We start from the raw sequence: 20,982 nt of genomic DNA on the forward strand, positions 1-20,982 counted from the left end.
AAGGAAAACTTTTTTATTTTTCAAATCAGAATTGCTAAGTAACTGATTTGTGAATGAAAAATCACTTGCATTTGTCTGAATGTACATTATTCAGTTTAATTTAAAAATGAAATCAATTTGATATAATTCCCTAACTAGTGGATAAAAAAAAAAGAAAATTGGGACTCTAGAAATCAGAAGAATTTTTTTTTTAACATCTTTATTGGAGTATAATTGCTTTACAATGGTGTGTTAGTTTCTGCTTTATAACAAAGTGAATCAGCTATACATATACATATATCCCCATATCTCCTCCCTCTTGCGTCTCCCTCCCATCCTCCCTATCCCACCCCTCTGGGTGGTCACAAAGCACCGAGCTGATCTCCCTGTGCCACGTGGCTGCTTCCCACTAGCTATCTATTTTACATTTGGTAGTGTATATATGCTCATGCCACCCTCTCTCTTTGTCAGCTTATCCTTCCCCCTCCCCGTGTCCTCAAGTCCATTCTGTACATCTGCATCTTTATTCCTGTCCTGCTCCTAGGTTCAGAAGAATTTTTTGATACTTGCCATTCACCATGAGAATGCTACACGCTACACTACTTAATGAAACAGAATGGGCCAGTGAGGCACCTTGTTTTTAAAATGACTTCAGACAAAATTTTGATTGATTTCTTAGTGTCTGTAATATCCTGAGAGTTTGCCTCCAGTTTCAAAGTAGTCTGGGCACTCATCAAAACGTGAGACCATCAGAGTTTACTAAACCGGAAACATCTACATTTTTTTCCAGCTACTGTCCTACCACTTTGCTACTCCTACTCCCAAAAAAGTAGTAAAAATGCATTATGTAAAATTAATGCTCATATCAGACATTTTATACCAGTTACAATTTTTACTTCTAATTGTCCACGTTTGCTCCTCTGTAAATTTACATATTATTTTCAAATCCCAACACAGCAATTTATATGTCAGTCATATACTTTCTTCTAAAAGCACCCACTCTTGTATAACTTCTTTCTCATGCTATCAACAGTAATTTCCAAAGAATCTTAGGACAGGGGAAGATATAAATTTTGAAAGAGACATACATGTAAAGGTAACAATGCCAACTAGAGACATCACTCTAAAAGAAGTTGAGGAACTAGAAAACATAGAAAAGGACTTAGCTCAAAAATCATTTCTCTTAGTAACATTATTTTTTTTAGAAATTGTACAGAAATAGTTTATAATTTGATGCAATATCAGACAAGATTTTAAATTTCCAGCATGAAGTACTAATAGAATAATTCTCATAGAGCAAAAAATATTTACCATCAGTACAACTTTTCAAATAACAGACTAACAGGAAGATACAGAATAAAGGTATAGACAAAACAATGAAATAATTTTGTTATGCCACGTTTCTTTACATTCAAATCAGAAAAAGGTAATTAAAAGAGTAATGAAATATGAAGGAAAACACACTTCTAACATTTTCTTCTAATTTGAAATAATTTTTCTAAAGTGCACTCAATTTACGTGAGAAAGTCACTATATATATTCTCTACACAAATAAACTTGCCTGTTATCCCAAGGTGATCATTTTTAAGCATGTAAAAATTAATATTTTTTTAATGTTTCTTAAAATCCTTTGATCAAAGCAGTCAAAAACACTAAGAATTATTTCATTGGCCAATCACTCTAACCTTACTTTATACATTACAGCTTGGGCTAACCAATCAAAATGCAAAATATTAGCAAGGTCATATAGTAGTATGACAAAACACACACTATATTTCACAGATTACGAAAGATGTTAAAATTCTGATATCCCATTCATAAGGAAAAGGTTGTAATGAGAATAGAAAATGGCACAACATTAATTCATTGTGTGACAAAGAATATAATGAGAATGGGAAATAGTACAAACATAACTCATGCTTGTTACAGTTTTAAGATTGTAATGTCATGGTTCATATTACATACTTAGCAAGAAGGTGGTAGTCAATGTGTTGCAATATTCAATGACTATTCTGAATTTAGTAAGAGCATTATTTTGAATACATATATATGTATCTATACAAACACACAATATTTTAATATGTGTATTTTCAGGATTGGGTATGTTTAAAAATTAAACAATGTTGCTAAAAAGTTTTATTTGAAAAGATAGCATGTGATTAAAATATGAAGAGCACTATCATAAATCCACTGGGCAAGTGAAAATATGAAACTAAAATGTGCTATTGGATATGTTCAAGTTAATATTTTAAAATGGAATATAATCTATTGGTAAGCAATCGCTTTCAATCATTCTATAAAGCAATGCATGATTTTATAAAATATTCAACTATTACATTGCAAAGTCAGGAATATTTGTAGCGTGGTTACAAGTCTTCACCCAATAATCAGTGCTGCTCTTTGACTTTCTTAAGAACAAATATGGTCTCTAGAACTACAGGAGGTGATATTCTAGGAACTGTGGAACACTGGGAAAGCAAAGCTGGTGTTTTGTAATAAAAATATAATCTTTAATAGTAGCATAAAAAGACTAATGAGCACTTTTAAAAAATTTTATTGAAGTATACTTGATTTATAATGTTGTGTTAATTTCTGCTGTACGGCAAAGTGATTCAGTTATACACATATATCAGATTCTTTTCCATTAAGGTTTATCACAGGATATTGAATATAGTTCCCTGTGCGGTGCAGTAGGACTTTGTTTTTATCTATCCTATATATAATATATAATAGTTTACATCTGTTAATCCCAAACTCCCAATCCTTCCTTCCCCCATTCTGCTTCCCCTAATGAGCACTTGTGGCCAGGAAGATGTTTCTAAAAGAGTCTAAAATGTTGCTCTAAAGTAATTTTAAGATAAAAATGACAGTTCCATCTCATCAGCTTTAAATTATCCACCCTAGGAGGAGGGCATATGGCGGATCATCACAAACATTTTGTGTGTCTGTGTGTGTACTTAAAAATGCATTCCTATTTCTCCCCGGTGGATTCTACTTTTTAATTACATAAGCAGTAGTTAATATTAAGATTTAGGTTTAAACTTATTTGCATTTCTTAAATAAATATCCAATAACATGCTGGGATGTGGGGTCAGATTTAATTAACCCGGGATTTAAAAATTGACATGAATTATCCCAAAAATAGATAACCCACACATTTTTAATTGAGTAGTTGGCATGGGAATATTCCACTTTTAAACATCTTTAGTTCATGGGGAAAGATGAATGTAAAAAGAGGTTTTGTAAAATGAATAATTACCTCTATTAAAAATGTGTTCAGTGGGAAAGAAGTGCTAGTTCCATTATTGAATCAAAATTCACACCTGAGATGCTTAAAACCACATTAACAATTTTTTGAAAATATAGTTAAATAAGGTTTTTATTTAATTTTACAAAATGTGAAGTTCTGATAGCTTTCAAGATTTCAGTGATTATTTAGTACATTGAAATAATATTTAAAATAATGTCTTTGTTATACAAATTAGATTTCTTTATGATATATGAAAATAACATGGAAATATAGACAATTTATTAACTATAAATGAGAATATTACTTATTAATTAGGTGATAAAACTGTGATTTCGTGAAACTAACTAGTACTGATCTAAAGGGAATAATGTCAATAGATTTTAGAGGACTTTAGAATTTAGGGAGTTTATTATTTAAAATTCATTGTGTATCCAATGGATGGTCAGACTTTCTTCTTAACAACTCATTCTATGGCACAGAAAACTCATATCTAGATTAATTGTCCCCCCCCCCCAAAGATTGTGGTTTTGAAGAAATTGAAGGAAAACTGTAGAATACTATGTTATAGGGGCTTCCTATAATTATCTTAAAGTTCAAACAGATTCCAAAAAGTAAGATGATTCCAATACTTAACATATCCCTTGGAAAATTAATTATTTGGTCTAAAAAATTTTTAATGTAGTATTTTCACCTGCATTTTTCAATTTATTTAAGCTAAAAAAGAAAAAAGTTCACCTTTAAAATTTTCTTTAAATTTTTTTTTAAAAAAGAAAAATATATTAAAGTTAATTGTGTGATGAATTTAAACAACTATGACTAGATCAGGAAATTCAAAGGACAGTTTTGAAGTATATTTACAAAGCTTAAAAGTAAACATGCTTTTTAAAATTTACCAAATGTGTGTTTTGAATTTGCTGTAGACAATTGGACAATTGCTTTGTATTGTAATATATACCTAAGATTTTAATTCTAGTTTTCCTCATTTTTTCCAAATAAATGTTTCAAGATATGTTAATTTAATGCAGAAAATAATGTGATGCTTTCTTAAGCATGGAATATTGTGCTATAGTTTATGCACACAAGCAGCTTTATGTATCTAACGTGACTTTGGCTCTGTAACTTTTAATGCACCAATTAAGATGTTCAAACCTCAGATTTAAATAGCTGTCTATGACTGCCGTCGGTTGATTTATTTCCTGATAATCATTGGAGCTGCTAAGTGAAAAATCAGAGATAGCATCTCTTTAAGAACACTGCTCTTCTTTGTCACACTTGCTGAATTCAGACTCTGTGATTGTGACGGGGGCAAAGGGCTAGTGTGACATTTAAAAGATCTGAACACATAGTTCTCTTTCTTGGAGAATCATTTTTCATCATCTTACAAGCATTTTTGACCATTCTTAATGTACTAACCATTGAATAGAGTTTGGAATTCAATACTGAACTTGTGATAGTGAGATTGAAGATATTCTACAAGCTATTTTAAAAATTTCAGGTAGGGCATGAAAGTGGTAGTGTTGGTAAATCAACTTTTCACAAGGAAGCAAAATGTATTCATCCCCTATGGTAGGCAGAAAAATGGTCCTCCAAAGATGTCCACATCCTGAACCCTAGAACCTGTGAATATATTACCTGACACAGAAAAAGAGACTTTTCACGTGTAATTAAGATAAAGGTCTTGAAAGAGAAACTGGGGAGAAGCGATAAATGGACTTGGTGGACCCCGGGCAAGAGGATTTTTAAAAAGGTTCACACCTAAAATGTCAGGGTGAAATACCAGCGTTCCAGGGATAGAGAGAAACCCACACCAACAGGGAGATTTCTCCCCTGCAGGTCACCCTCCTCCCCTTGGGCAAAGCCCTGCCTGGCCAGCTGTGGCAGGGGTTCTGTCTTCTGAAAATGTGTAGTGTTTTTTCCTTATCTTTTCTCAGAAGAAAAGGTATGTTATAAAATCTCGTTTGTCCAAGAAAAAAAAAAAAAAAAAAAAAAAAGATAAAGGTCTTGAGATGGGGATGGTCTCCTGGATGATCCAGGTGGGCCCAAAGTAATCACAAAGTAATCAGAAGGGTCAGAAAGAGATTTGAAGATACTGCTGGCTTTGGAGATGGAGGAAGAGGCCAAGAACACAGCCCTGCTGATACCTTGATTTTAAGCAAGTGAGACCAAATTTGGACTTCTGGCCTCCATAAACCTAAAAATAATAAATTTGCGTTCCTCTAAGCCACAAAGTTTGTGGTGATTTGTTACAATAGGAATAAGAACTAATACTACTCCCTAACACTTTTTAAAGAAGGTTGAGTGTCATTTAAGGGCCAGTTTCAACATATATTTTTTAAAAACCACACAGATATAATTATTTTTTAACTACAATTGCACAATAGCTATATTAAAACAACAGTACAAAAAACACTTTGCATTTTAAAGATGAAAAATTCTTTTTCGAGTTCAAAAATGATTTCAAATTAGGTATATTTTTAAATGTCTTTCTTCAGAAAACCAAATTGCAATTTTGCAATTCCTTCTATTTCTTCTTTAGCATAATCAATGAAAGATAATGTGATAACAGAATAAACCAACTAAGAAGCAAGAGTGTTATTTTTAATTCCTCTGTAGCTGACAGGACTGAGAAGTCTTACTCTCTTACTTATTTGTTGCAATAAACCTTGGTGAATACATCTCATCACCTGATTGTACTCTTGGTAAATTTCCTTACTTTGCAGTCTTTACAGAAGAAAGATACCTATCATCGTAAATCTTAAATCTCTTTGCAAGTACAGGTGAAAATACAAGCCCATATATGTTAACAGCTGTACAACTGCCTCTTGGGATAAATGTATTATAGATGTAGAACAGTCATAATAGCACTCACAATCTCACTTTTCCCATTTCATAGGTTTTATACCTGTGCCATCTGGGCAATACACCTGGATGTACAACAGAATACTTACAAGGCTTGGCTTTCTAAATGGCCTCTCCTGGCCTCTGATTTTTGTGGAACTCTTTTGATTTTTTGATTCACACTAAACCTGAATGCCTTACATGTTGATGTGTATAAATGTTAATATTAGAAGGAAACACATTTTGTTGTGATTTTAAAAAAAACGTGGGATTTAGTTTATGAAATACAAATGAATGAGATCAAACTTTTTTTTTTTCATTCTCTTCATTAACAAAGAGACTTTGGCCAAGTCATTTAACTGGTGTTCATTTCCTCATCCTTCTGAAAACTGGGGAAATAGTTGAGGTTGTTGTTAGGATTGAAGGAGATAAATGTGCCTGGAAGGCATATTTTGAAGTACTATTTACATAATTAGTTGTATTATTTTACTGATGATATTTCTTCAAATTCATTAAAATGTAGTTGAATAGAAAAAATGTTTTTATTTCCTTGCCCCTTTCCAGTTTTCCTTTCATTCTTACTCCTCATTCATTGCTTTTGTTTTTCCCCTCACCCAGTAACTGCATTACTACTATGTCAGTTTTCTTATATTTTGGGTAGAAAAATAACAGTAGTTAAAATATAAGCTGGGGCTTCCCTGGTGGCGCAGTGGTTGAGAATCTGCCTGCCATTGCAGGGGACACGGGTTCGAGCTCTGGTCTGGGTGGATCCCACATGCCGCGGAGCAACTGGGCCCTTGAGCCACAACTACTGAGCCTGCGCGTCTGGAGCCTGTGCTCCGCAACAAGAGAGGCCGCGACAGGGAGAGGCCCCCGCACCGCAATGAAGAGTGGCCCCCGCTTGCCGCAACTAGAGAAAGCCCTCGCACAGAAACGAAGACCCAATAAATAAATAAATTTATAAAAAATATATATATATAAGCTGATGTGACTGAAGTCAAAATAAATTCAGCATAAAATAGTTCTTTTTCATCTATTCTTGTTTACCTCTTTTGAGAGAGGCAACTATGTAACTTTCAAAGGCAGCTGGTCTCAAGAAATGTCTAGTACATCCCACCATGATTGTTACAAGAGCATCATCGTTTCAATGACACTATTCCCGGAATGACAGGGTCATTCATTTTAATGAAATTGGTCTATAGTGTTCTTCCCCTCTTTTTTTTAGGTACTCCTACTCTTTTGCAGAGCATTTACATCTTCTGGTGTCAATGTCCTCCAGTTGTTCTTAAAGCCCAGGGCCATCACTTGACTGTCCACCCAAGCAGTCTTCCTGGAAGCATTCTGTTTTTACTCTTTTCCCCAGAATAGCTGCATTAACAAGTCCTGTTGGAGAAGACTGGTTCTTCAAAATGTTAATTGACTAAATGAAACATAGCTTATGAGTTATGTCCAATCTCATTTCAAGACTTGGATCCTGGCATGCCATATGACCAGTTTTTCCCTACTGGTAATGATTTTAATAAAAATGAATGTCCTCTCATTTCTAGAGACAAGAAACAATAATAAACGGTGAAAAGTCAGGCTATTTGGTTAACAAATTAGGGTTAGATTAAATAAGTATTACGTTGGCGGGGGGGGGGGAGTTCTCAAATGAAAAACTGAGTCACTGTTTTAGTGAAGCATAGGTATGCATATACACATATTTTTTAATCCAGCTTTTAGAAAAAATTATCCACAGAAACACCATTAGATAGCATCTAAAATGTTTACCTTCAGGATGTAATGCTTAGATGAGAGTCAGTCCTGACACTATGGTTTTACCTCTGTACCCCAGTGCTTGAGGATGCAATTGCTGGTCATCCTCTCAGCCATCTGGCTCTATGATGCTGCAAAAAGAAAACCCAGTCAACTTTTTTTCCCCATTACGTGCAGTTAAGTTCCTGTTTGCAAGTGTTATTTATAAGGAAGGCAGCATGCCTTGGAAACAAACCAAAGAATAATGTAAGCATAAATGCTTCCAAGGAGACATGTGTCGCTAATGGCTTTTCAGAAACCATAGGGAGTGAGAGAGTAACACTTCCACTCCATTGAGCTGGCTTAATTTTTTTAAGCATGTGAACTATCTGAAGAGCTTTACAGAATTTCACTTCTGAATCGGGACTTTGTTGCTTTGAAACTGGCTGTTACTATTCTAATATAATACCATGAATGGCAATAAGAAAATACAAAGACAAAAACAAAAAAAATCAAGATGTAACTTCAGGAAATGTGTCTGCCATTTTCATGGTGGTCAGGCACACATCCAGGGCAGCAAGCGTGCTTCCATGGTGATAAATATAAAAGATGACTTTGAGGAAAACTATGCATGTAGATGAGGATCACACTAGGACGAAGTCATATTTTTACATATAGTTTAGGAAGAAGATAGTAGTTCAAACTTTCCTCGACACCTCTTTTTAAATGGATACACATCATCCAAATCCGTCCTACAAATCATAAGGAAAGGGGGGATTACCTTTATTCAATCTTTAACGCTATCACAGTCAACATATTTAACTTAGGTGAGGTTGGTTCATGAGACAGTGAGTTTGAATCTTTTGTGTGTCGTGCTTATCCTTAATACACATTGCATGAAATCTTCCTGTTTATCAGTAAGGATGTTGGCATGCGTTTTACAAAATATTTATAAGAAAGGCATCTATGATGAAAAGAAGGAGTCAGGAGGTATGGGTCCTAAAGTATTGCTGAACGGACGGACGCATGTGCCGTGAACCAATGATCTTACCCTGAGCGAGTCAGTTAATTATCCTTTTCTGGATATTTTCTTCTGTGAGACAAACGTTTTTAATTCAGTTACCTGTAGCCTCTCTTCTATCTCCAGAATTCTGTGGCTATTATAATAAAGTTAGAGTTGCAAATTAGTATAGAAGTTGAATTCAGGGCTTCAGAGACGAAGTTCAGGAAAAAACAAAATCTTGTCAAGCCCCTCAGTAAGAACAAACAGGCTAAAATCTTTACCTCTCCTGGTTCCCTGGTCCTAGAAATCTATATTAACTCCTCACCCCCTATCCCAGCTCTGTCATTATTGTCCGTGCTCTACAAGTCTTGTCAGGTAGTTTTAAATAAGTTATTGCTGTAACTCTCATTTTTTCTGTGACTTCCCAGCAAGGACTTTGAGATGTACGTTATGTGGGCAAAAATTCCAACTTATTTCTAGCACAGTTAACTTTAACAATATTGAGCAGCTAGCCAGCGTTTTTGTTCCCCCCAAAAGCAGCTTTACTTAAGAAAAGGGAAAAAAAAAAAAAAAAGAAAGAGAATTATGGAGACGTCAAGTTAGTTTGTTTATAAGTAATCAAGGTCTTCTCACAGTCATATGTAATCAAAATGAACAGCTTCTCAATTTCTTTGAAAGCAAATAATTGAGCTGAAAGCAATTTAACTGTCTTAGGCCCAGATATATCGTGTATTAAAGGGATGGACTAAGGAAGATCTGCAGCCCAAAGGTACAGATTTTTATCTCCTCATTTCTCCCAGAAATGCTTGTAACTTTCGAGTGGGCAATTCTTTGAATAATCTGATCACTAACTAGTAAGGCTTTCCTGAATATCCATTTTGACTTCCAGGTCATTAGTTCTCAGCATTCTGTTCTCAGATATAAAGTGAAATCTGGTAATGGTTATTTAAAAAAAAAAAAAAAGATGGTCTATCTGAAGTTCAAGTGAATATGGACTTTTATGGAGTGTCTGGAATTTCCTTTTAGTGCTATGCAATGGCAATAATGGCATTCTGGGTTCTGTTAAATGGAAGACTACTGAAGAAATTAGAAGAGTATTTATTCTATCTGGGTTGTGAAAGCTCAGTCTGTTAATCCGAGAAATGCTTTGATAGTTTGATGGAACATTGAGAGCATTTATTTTATGATTTTAATTGATCTTCTCAGGTTGTGTCTACTGAAATTTGGATCTTCCCCCAGCCCCATAAGATCTTTCGATCTTATGGTTTATATTGTTTCCAGAAACTTTTGATAAATTCAACACTGACTTGTTCACTTGCATAAGTTATTCTTTCCTTTTAATAAAACAAAGGAATTTCCCCAAATCAAATAGTTTAAAAAATGTTATGAATAATTAAAAAGTGACTTTAGTTTAAAATCTCACATATATATTAGTGATTAACAAAGATTAAACATACAATAGAATTATTTCATCTAAGTTTAGATATTTTTGGTTTTAAATTCTATATAAATGAGAGCTTTAGAGCTGAAATTCTATTTTGAAGCAGACACTATAGGACAGTGATTTTTAAGGTGGAAGAGATGGGGAAAAGCACATCCTTCCCAGAGAAGTAGATCGAAGGAGAGCAGAATTGTTCAGGTTTCACACACTTTCCATTTTCCTCCCTAAGATTTTAATACATCTCTCTTTGGGAACCTCCCACCATCTACCTCAGAATAGAACCCTCATTCCCTGAGGAGAGTCTGCACAGGCCTCAAGGCTGATGAACAGGAGAGTTGAGAAGCTCTGCCCTCTACGGTCCTTGCACACTGATAACCTGGGAGAATTAGACACATAATCTAAAGGAAGGATTTTGGGGTGGAAAACAAAATTTTTTCTTGAAATATGATTTTGTTTTTCCAATTTGGACAGACCCATGGGGACGAGAAATATTTCCATTTCCTCTTAACTACTATTAAAAAAAAAAAAAAACAATAGTGAAGGTATGGGGGAAATGAGACTTGCCACTTGGTCTCAGACTTTCAGACCTAATCGGTCCAAGGTGAACTTAAGGACAAATGTCCTATCTAAGGAGGGGCAGCTGCTACTCATTTCCTCCTAACGGTTACCATAAGGAAATATGGGCTGAGGATTGCCAGATAATTTTTTTTTTCCTAAAGGATACTATTAATGTGTATTTATATCTGAAGTCTCATACATTTTAAATGTTGACTGCTAGTTTAGAAAATATTTTAATAGTGTGATCCAAAGAAAGCTCAATTGGTCAATTGGAGCTTACCCATTTGGAACTTCTGATCTGTATCTCATTTTTGTTTTATTTTGTTTTGTTATATTAAGTATAGGTATATAGGTTGGTTATAAATCTTCAAAATCAGGGGTCAAGGACCAAGGAAATATGGTATAAGAGAAAAACAAAATTAGAGTTAAAAAAAGTTGATCCTGGTTATGGGTAATCTTAGGCAAGGAACAATTTTCTGTGCCTTGATTTCCTCTCCTATAAATGAAAGAGTTGAATTAAATGACCTTTAAGCTACATACCACTCACAAAGTTCTATAATTTTAACATCCCTGGGGAGTTCCCTATAATAGTTTAGAAATGCATGAGTGTCTGGGTGAGTGTAAATATGGTAGGTCAGGATTTACAAGAATAGATGTAGTTACAGATGTAATTAATAACAGTTATTGGCTCAGACTATTCTATTTTTTTCTTTGCTTTAACCAGTATTTTATGTCCTTTAGGCCCATACTCTTAACTACTGTGCTGTGTTGCATTGCCTGCTCAAGCATCTGTGGAAAGAAAATAGAACTACTTTACAAAATACATCACTCCAGAAAACAAACCAAAAGTTATTTTAGAAAAAGTTTACTCTTTACTTAATTCTATATACTACATTAAATAACTGCAATATTTTACAAAGTCACTTTGTGTATCATTGTTTTAATTTACGAAGTTTGTATGTTGCTTTAGAAAAACTACCCAGCAGTTCCATTAAAATCACATTTCTAGCTAAGTCCACTTCTTTTTTTTTTTTTTTAATTGGGGTCTAGTTGTTTTACAATGCTGTGTTAGTTTCTACTGTACAGTGAAGTGGAGTACCCTGTGCTATACAGCAGGTTCTTATTAGTTATCTATTTTATACATATTAGCGTATATATGTCAATCCCAATCTCCCAATTCATCCCACCTCCCATCCCCCACCTCCCACTTTCCCCCCTTGGAACAAGTCCATTTCTTTCCTCTTTCAGTGCAGATTCTTCAACAGAAAAGCAGAAAAGTAGAAGTATTATACCTCCTGAGAGCCATAAGAGATTAGAAGTGGGTTATGGTTGTTTTATTAAAAAATAAATATGCTTAATTTGTATATTTCGGTATCACTGTTTTGTCTAATCTAATGCCTCCCAAGGCTAAATGTACAGGGTGCTATTAAAAATATAAATTATTGGGCATCATCCCTAGAGATTCTGTTTTTTGGTTCAAGATGGAGGAGCCACTATTCTAAACTAATACCTTTTACAGACGAGGAATTGGTTTTACAGATACATTCAATGGTTTGAAGATAGGAATTGACCTTTAGTTTTTGGACATAAGCAGGTTGTAATTGGACAAACTGAAATCAGCATTTTTGGACCTGGGCTAGCTTCAAACTCAAACTTGATCTAGACCTGTTTCCAGTTGCTTTGTATTTTAGATCCCCAAAATTAATCCTTTCCAAATGCATAATTTTTAAATGTTAAATATAACCTAATTGTACTCGAAGGCTTACACCTAATATTTGGTGATGTAAAAATTGACAAATAAATATGAAATGTATTTATTATGGACTGAAATGTGCCCTCCCTAGATTCACATATTGGAGCCCTAACTTCCCAGTACATCAGAATGTGACTATATCTGAAGATAGGGCCTTTAGGTAATAAAGTTATAATGAGGTCATTAGGCCATTAAATCTGACTGGTGCTCTTATAACAAGGGGAAATTTGAACACACAAGGAGACACCAGGGCTGCACAGGCACAGTGGAAGGACCATGTGGAGACCGTGAAAAGGCACCATCCACAAGCCAAGGAGAGGGGTCTCCAAAGAAACCAAACCAGACAACACTTTGATCTTGGACTTGTAGCCCCCAAGCCTGTAATAAAATAAATCTCTGTAACTTAAGCCACCTAGTCTGGTATTTTGTTATGCCAGCCCTAGCAAATTAATATTGTATTCTTAGGTGAAATGAACAACAGATACATATATAAATTGTCTTCCATATTTATCACAATTTTCCTGAGACTCTGAAAGTATATTTTCCAAAAATATAATGTTAAAATGAAAGGTGTTTACTCGACAAAGGACTCAATATCAAATAAAACATAAAACAGACAAATTGTGTACAATGCAGACAAAGGCACCATTATAAACAAGGCTGGGCCAGGGTATGTGGGTGATGAGAATAAAATTCCTGGGCTCGAGATGCAGATGAGGTCAGGACAACCAACCTACGTAAAGATTTTTAGCCAATTTGTTTCTCTTGAGGGGCGTGATTTTTCCCCTAATATGTATTCTCTGAAGCACTGAAATTAACTTTTATACTACTTTGAAATAGTAACTTTGTAACAAAAGCCATAGAATTCTGGAGATAGAAGATGGATTACGGGTAACAGAATAAAAAAAACATTTGTCTCACAAATATCCAGGACAAGAAAATTAAATGAATTGATCAGAATAATACACCATTGGTTTATAGCAGATGAATTCATCCAGCAAGTCTTTAAAAACCAAGTCTCTTGATTCCTCATTTAAATGTACTCTTCATTTCACCACATATGCCTTCCTTATAAATATTTTGTAAAATGGGTACAAACACGCTTGCTGATAAACAGGGAACCTCTATGTAATTTACATAAAGGGTAAGCACCCCATACAAAGGTGCAAACTTACTGTCCCATTAACTAACCTCACCTAAGGTAAAGGTGCTAATTATAATTGCATTAAAGACTGAGTAAAAATAATTTTTCCCCCCTTAGAAATATTAATAAGTTCCATTTCACCTGAGATCACCCTGCTGAGAAGTAACTTGGACGAAAGACATCCTTGTCTGTTCCCTGGGCCAACCCGCTTATTGAGGCTTCGTCTTCTTTTTTGTTTTTTCCTGATGCTTCATCTTGATGAGCACAGGCACGACCAGTAAAAGAACCACCCAATCAATGTACAGAATGGTGAGAAGCAATGAATTGTTATTGTTCCAAGACTCTAAGTTTTGAGTTACTTTGTTACACAGCAAAGACTAAATGAAACAGGACTTTAAAAAATTACATAATTAATACCCTCATAAAGATAGCAGAAGATATTTTGAGAGGTAAATAATAAAAACGTGCTATTAAAAAAAGATGATCATGGAATAAGAAAAAGTTCTTAGAAGTTATAAAATAACCAAAGTGAAATATTCAATGGAAATCTTGGAAGATAAAATTGTAAACATACAGAACTAGAAAACAAACTTATGGAAGACTGGAGAGAAAATATAATACATGAGAGAATTAATTGGGGAGGTCCTACAATTGATTTATTTTTAAGTGTTCCAGAAAGATAAGTCAGAAAAGAAGCTACCAGTGAGAATTGCAGAAAAACTTCTGATAGGGAAGGACCCATTTCTTCAGATTGCAGAAGAACCACACTATTAATAATAATAATAAAAAGACCTATGCCAAAGGCTATCACCACAACTTTTCCTAAAAGCCTCTAAAGAGAAGGAAAATAGGTCATATATGCAGAATTATTGACCATAATGGCCTCAGATTTCTCGATAGCTACTCTGGAAGTTGAAGACTTTGACTTTGGAGCAGTATCTGTAAAATTTGGAGGGAAAGTTATTTTCAACATAAAATACTATATACATCCAAACCTTCAATCAAAAGTGAGCGTTGAATAAACATAGATTAGCATACGTTGGCTAAAAAGTACCTTGTGCTCTTTTGGTTAGGCAGCTGCTAGAGGGCCTCTTTTAGCAAAAGAAATTTTTAAAAAATGGATCCACATGAGGATACATTTGAGCCAGGAAAAGGGCTCTCACCAGAACCTGACCATGCTGCACCTTGATCCCAGCCTCCGGCATTCTGAGAAATAAATGTTGGTTGCTTGAGCCACTCAGTTCACGGTATTTTGTTATAGCAGCCCCAGCTGAATACGACCGTGAAGCTGTGCGACTTCAAAGGCTAGATCATCAGTGTCATTCAGTTTCCTCCTCACTCCCTCTCTCTCTCAGAACGTGTCCATTGTATCCTGAAGCTAAAATCTATGACGTCTGGCTAAAATCTATCCTGAAGCCACCATGCTGGAAAGACCTTGTGGAAAGAACACATGAAAACAAAGCAGGCGGCCTGAGGAGTGCCAGCTGTTTCAGCCCCAGCTGTTGGAGTGTTCCCAGCCCAAGTGCTAGACATGTGAGTGAGTCGGCCTTTAGGCGGTCCCAATCCCAGCCTTCTAGCTGCCCGCTCTGATATCAAGTAGAGCAGAGGTGAGCCATCCCCACCAGGCCCTACCTAAATTTCAAACTCATTAACAAAAAAAAAATGTGTTTAATGTTTAAAGCCACCAAGTACTCAGGTGGTTCATTGCACAGCAATACATAACTGGAACACTGTCAGTGCCTTTGATCTCAACAGCCTTCCTCTTCCTTCTAATTTGTTATTTCTAATAACGGTTTAGAAAGCAGATAAGGAGACACATTGAAATTTTGTGTAAGAAGAGGGTAAAAATACACTAACAATAGACTCAGAATGTTCTTCTATGAGTAAGTGTATGACTTTTGTGTCTGAATTTTTCAATACAGATTTAGATTTTCTGGAACACTTTTATGCTTGTATGCTAGGTTTCAGTTTGTTTTCTTCAAGGCATATAGCAGAGTTCTAGATAATAAAATGATAATATTTGTTTAATATTCTTTTTTCACAATATTCTATTTTTCACAGACTGCGCTTATGATAGTAAACTAAAGAGGGGGAATAATTAATCATGATTCCTTTTTTTTTTTTTAATTAATTTATTTATTTATCCTTGGCCGTGTTGGGTCTTTGTTTCTGTGCGAGGGCTTTCTCCACTTGCGGCAAGCTGGGGCCACTCTTCATCGCGGTGCACGGGCCTCTTCACTATCACGGCCTCTCTTGTTGCGGAGCACAGGCTCCAGACGCGCAGGCTCAGTAGTTGTGGCTCACGGGCCTAGTTGCTCCGCGGCATGTGGGATCTTCCCAGACCAGGGCTCGAACCCGTGTCCCCTGCATTGGCAGGCAGATTCTCAACCACTGCGCCACCAGGGAAGCCCAATCATGATTCCTTTTTTATTATGTAAAAACAGCCTGGTGATAGGAATAATTTCTTAAATATTAAAACCCACACAGATAATAATTCTAACCACCTTTGATTTTTGGAGCAAAGGCTCCACAATGAGGCTACAAATGCTGAGAGTACTGAAATCCTTGCTTTTATTAGATTAAGCCACTTTAAGGACCCAGTTAAAACATGAAAACAGACTAAGAAAAAATAACTTTCCTGTGGGACTCAAGTTCTCCATAGCAGAGTCATTCACTTTTTACGATCGTTATAATTATTAGTAGTGATGGTGATAACAATATATCATTTATATAGCACTTTAGAATTGCACAGAGCTTTCCTACCATCATTTATTAGCTAATCTTCAGAACACTCTTCAGTAATAAGTCAATATTTCTGCTTCCATTTAACAGGTAGGAAATTGAGGCACCACAGGCTTGAGCCACTTGTCAAAAGTCAATCAAAAGTCAGTTCATGGCCTGAGCTGAATACTCAGAGTAATACTACTAACAGCACCATCCTCCTAGACCAGCCTGGATCTCACTCAGTAACTCTCACTCACTGCTTTTAACAGATGTGACTACAAACTTGATTTTTAAAGCAAATTCTCTGATATTTTCAGCTGCAATCTTAAGAAGCTTCCCCCAAAGTGAAAATTCTTCTTAATTGCAAGGATCATTTGAATATGAAAATGAATGTATAAGTTACACCTCTATCTGTATAATGTACATTATGTAATAAGTAAGCCCTTCAAGATGAATGTCAGAACTCTTCTGAAAATAGGAAAGAGTTCAATTATGTACCTGAAATGTATCATGTATAACCCGGAGAGGTCATGGAATTATCCGCCTTAGTTAATTTTAAGAATGGCCTACCCCTCAATGGTGTCTCATGTACAGCTAAAGAATACATAACATTAAATAATAAGATAAAACAGGAAATGTCAAATTCAATAGGAAATATTACCATAATTTCCAGATTCATACCAGAGGCAAATTTGAAAATCTCTGCTGTTGGAGTTACTGATGATGCCTAGATATAACTAATATGGTACCATGATAGTAGCCGAATTATTCGTTTCTCTGTCGAGCATGTAGGCATTAGGTGTACTATCTTGGGATATATTTCTTTATGGAGAAGACTCTACCTCTCCCTTTTTTACCCCTCCCCCATGTCTTATTCCTCTATCCAACTAGTACAACACAGCGACTAGCTTGAGTGGACCACCTAGGTTTCCCCAGTAAACTGCTGTTTTGTTCTCAAACAGTGCAGCAAAATAGAACATCAAAATATGCTCTTGCAAAACGCATTGAAACTTGGCATTTGTGCTTTTAGCACAAATATGGCAAATCAAGGACCCGTTCTTGTGGGCTTCCTTTAGAGATGCCCATCACCCAGCATCCATTTCATGTCAGGTCCTGCCAATTGTGCCCTGTGGCTCACACTGGCCCACACACACACAAGTATGGCACAGTCTATGGAATCAGAGGACTTCTTTTCTTTTGTTGGTTTCTTCATCCTCTGAGCAAGAATTCAAATGTCAATCACTTTTAGTTAGATTTCATGGGGCAGCATCATAAAAATGGTAACCAATCCAATTGCAAATGACTTGATGAATCTTCTTTGAAGAGTTGCCAATAATGCTAATCGTCAAATGGTTGAATCCAGCTTTGTAAAGATGCGTTTGTGAAGAACAGCAATCTCCGTGACTTTGACAAAGGAACTGCTGACTTGCATCACTGTTTGTCTTTTGATGTGAAAGAGCAAATCGATTTATGGAGCTTTTGCTTGCAGATGTAGGATATGATTAGTATGCAGAAAGACCTTTCCACAGTGTCATTTGTTTATTTAGCTGCCTCCGCACTCAACTCTGATTGTGTATACCTAATTAATGTATACAAAGCTAAGAGAAGTAAAATCACAGATCCACACTCACAGGAAACTGTAGAGCATGTCATTTGTCACCACTGGGTCGGGGGGACACTCCAATTTTACTAACTGCCCACCAAATAAAACATGTAGATTTATAAAGGATAACAATAAAAATGCCAGCCTTTTTCTCATCAAAGTGATTCTTTGTTATTCCTAAACTTAGCTAGGTGGAAATTAACCCGTTTAAATATGAAAAAGATGTACTTTCTTTCCGTGTTGCTATTTGAATTTTTATTCAAAGCAGTTGTTGGGTCTTTATGAAAAGTACCCATGATTTCTTCCAGAGGTCAAAGTACTTTGTAAAACATCCTGTGAGACTTGAGTCATCCCATCCTTCAAGGTCTCCCTGTTCAGAAGCTTGGAAATTTTAGCCGAGAAACAGTTTCAAGTGAAAAAGCAAAGACACTAGAGATCTTCATGTCAATAATGAATGATCAATAGAAGTCACACACTCAAAAATTGACATTCTGTCAGCAGTTGCCTGTTATTCATGCACATTTCACATTGTCTATTCAGGTTCTGCAAGAGGCATTGGTAGCAAAATGGCAAAGCTGCTGAAATCTTTAGACGAGCAGATAATGAAATCCAGAGTGACATCTAGTGACATCCTACATCAGAAGCACTTGCTTTGCGTCTTATAAACTCAGCTTCATATTCCAGCACCATCAACTGGTTAGCCTTTCCAGTACAGGGACTAGCACTTTCTATCTAGTTACTAAACTCTAGACAAAACTCTACAATAATTTTCTTAAGTACGTGTTGCCTCCAATGGTTGCCTTGCTTTGATACGTCTCTTATTTTCAACCACCAAACTATGAAAACTTCAATCATTGACTACAAGTTTAAATGGCTCTTTGAATTTCTCCACAGCTATTCTATCCATGGCAAGCCAGCCTTTCATGCATTCCCGCACTGCTCTGTCTACGCTTTAGTGCGAAAGCACGCCAGAATCACTGCCCTAAATCATGCCAGGGAGCTGCCAGAATAGTTCAAACCTCTCCAAGAGCAGAAGCCAAGGGAGCTGTTATCTCGTTGCTGAATCCCAGAACATGCTATCCCATCTAAATCACTGGTGTCATGGTCTCATTTGCAATGAAATTTCTTCGATCTTTTTTCTAGTGTATTGGGGGATTATTTTTCCATGGCGTGTTGTTCTGAATAATATGGCCATTTTAGAAACAGAAAAAAGAAAATTTAAGTAGAAGAGATGAAACTAACATAGTGTTAAAAATAAAAGATTCAACATATATGCTTTTCATGGATTTTAGACGTCTTACAATGACTCTTTCACCTGGTGTGAACCTCAGTTGGAGTGTAGCAAAGGCTTGTTCAGTGAACATCTCAATACAGTGAATGTCTTTTTTTTTTAAGTAAGTCTCTTTTAAATAGAACTATTCTCTTTTCCTTAGGCTCCTCCTCAAATGAGACATGAAGAGCATGTCACATATAGAATTAAATAAATAAATGCCCAAATGCAAAGAACAATGGTCTGTGGGCAATAGACATGTTTCCTGAAATAGCCATAATTAAAAACAGAATGACGTAAATCCATCTTTCATTTCCACAATGCAAAAAGAATTCAACAGTACCTCCCCCTAAATATCATAAAACTTGTTGGATAAGGAAGACTGTGATGGTATTAAAAACAAAATTTCTCTAGGTTTTAAAGTATGAGATTCATACAATACCTCATAGTAATATGCCCCATGGTAGGTGTTGAGGGTAAAAGACAGAATAAGCCATACAACATTGTAAATCAACTATAATTCAATTTTTAGAAAAATGGTTAAAAGAAAAAAGAGGTGGAATAAGCCAGTCAAGTTCCTTGAAATCCTGTCTTTAAGCTTATATCTCAAGATATCAATTCCTGACAGGACTCCCACCAAGAAAGAACATCTAGACTGATTAAGGAGCCTCAATTTACCTCTCTGTGAGCTCCTTACTTCTGTTTTGAATTTCACATTACACTTTACTTCAAGGAGTCATCCTAACATTTTTTACTCAAGTTCATTTCATTCAACTCCTTTGTTTTACAGTTGAAGAAACAGAGGTCTGAGAATTTAAACACTTTCCCCCAAGGTTGCAGTTTTAGCAAAGAGCAGATCAGGTGAGAATTTAGGCTTCCTGATTTGCTATCAATTTTTCCCCACTACAATAGTTGGTTTCATGTTGTTACAGGCAAGAAAGCATAATTATTGTCAATAATATAATAAAAATTTCACGATATTGTTAATCTGTTATTTTTTGCTCTTTGCTGGATTTCCTGAGGACTTAAATTAATGCTGAATTAATTTACAGATATGATATGTTTATTTTATAGGGGGAAAATATTGTGAAAATTAGTAAAGGGGAGCCATATTAAAATGGAGTTGGGACTTCAGGAGGGGGAGTTCTTACACATGTGTCACTCATAGTCAATACAGATCGGAACAGGAAGAGACTACCTTGAACGTCCGTCAGGAAGTGATTCCACTTTACTCCTGCCAGCAGGAGAAAGAAAAATTTTCTCCTTGCCTGGCAACAGCTAAGCCAATGAGAGGCTGTCACAACTTTTCAGCCAATGAAAAGCCACTACACTTCAAAGTCCCTGTTTTCTCCAATGGACTTTTTGTTTATAATAGCCTCTCCCAACTTCCCTTTCTCCTCTATAAAAAAGTTTTCTCTCCTTTGCTTTACCAGGACTTGCAGGACTTGCATGTGGTTCACCATAGTTGCATGTTTTTAATTGCAATTCTTTGCTGCTCTATTTTGCTGGTAAAGTAACTGGCTGCTTTATTGCTTTACGTTAACAACACTGACATGAGAGAAAAAGACATTTAGGTTTTTATTATTATCTATTTTAGTAAATATTTGGGAGATTCTGAGTATCATTTTTATCTGTTTAAAAAAAAAAAGAAATTCATGCCATGATCTCTAGAGTTTCTACTAGCT

At 35.6% G+C, this 20,982-nt stretch overlaps 1 long non-coding RNA gene across 1 annotated transcript; it reads left to right on the forward strand.

Moving 5' to 3' along the window:
• The first annotated feature begins 3,721 nt into the window (after positions 1-3,721).
• LOC309615957 lies at positions 3,722-15,820 on the forward strand. Its single transcript, XR_014237175.1, has 2 exons — positions 3,722-4,904; positions 5,228-15,820. It is a non-coding gene; the product is annotated as an uncharacterized lncRNA (long non-coding RNA).
• The last annotated feature ends 5,162 nt before the right edge of the window (positions 15,821-20,982 follow it).

This window comes from Balaenoptera borealis (genome assembly GCF_965194805.1).
Source record: "Balaenoptera borealis genome assembly, chromosome: 18".
Classification (NCBI taxonomy): Eukaryota; Metazoa; Chordata; class Mammalia; order Artiodactyla; family Balaenopteridae; genus Balaenoptera; species Balaenoptera borealis.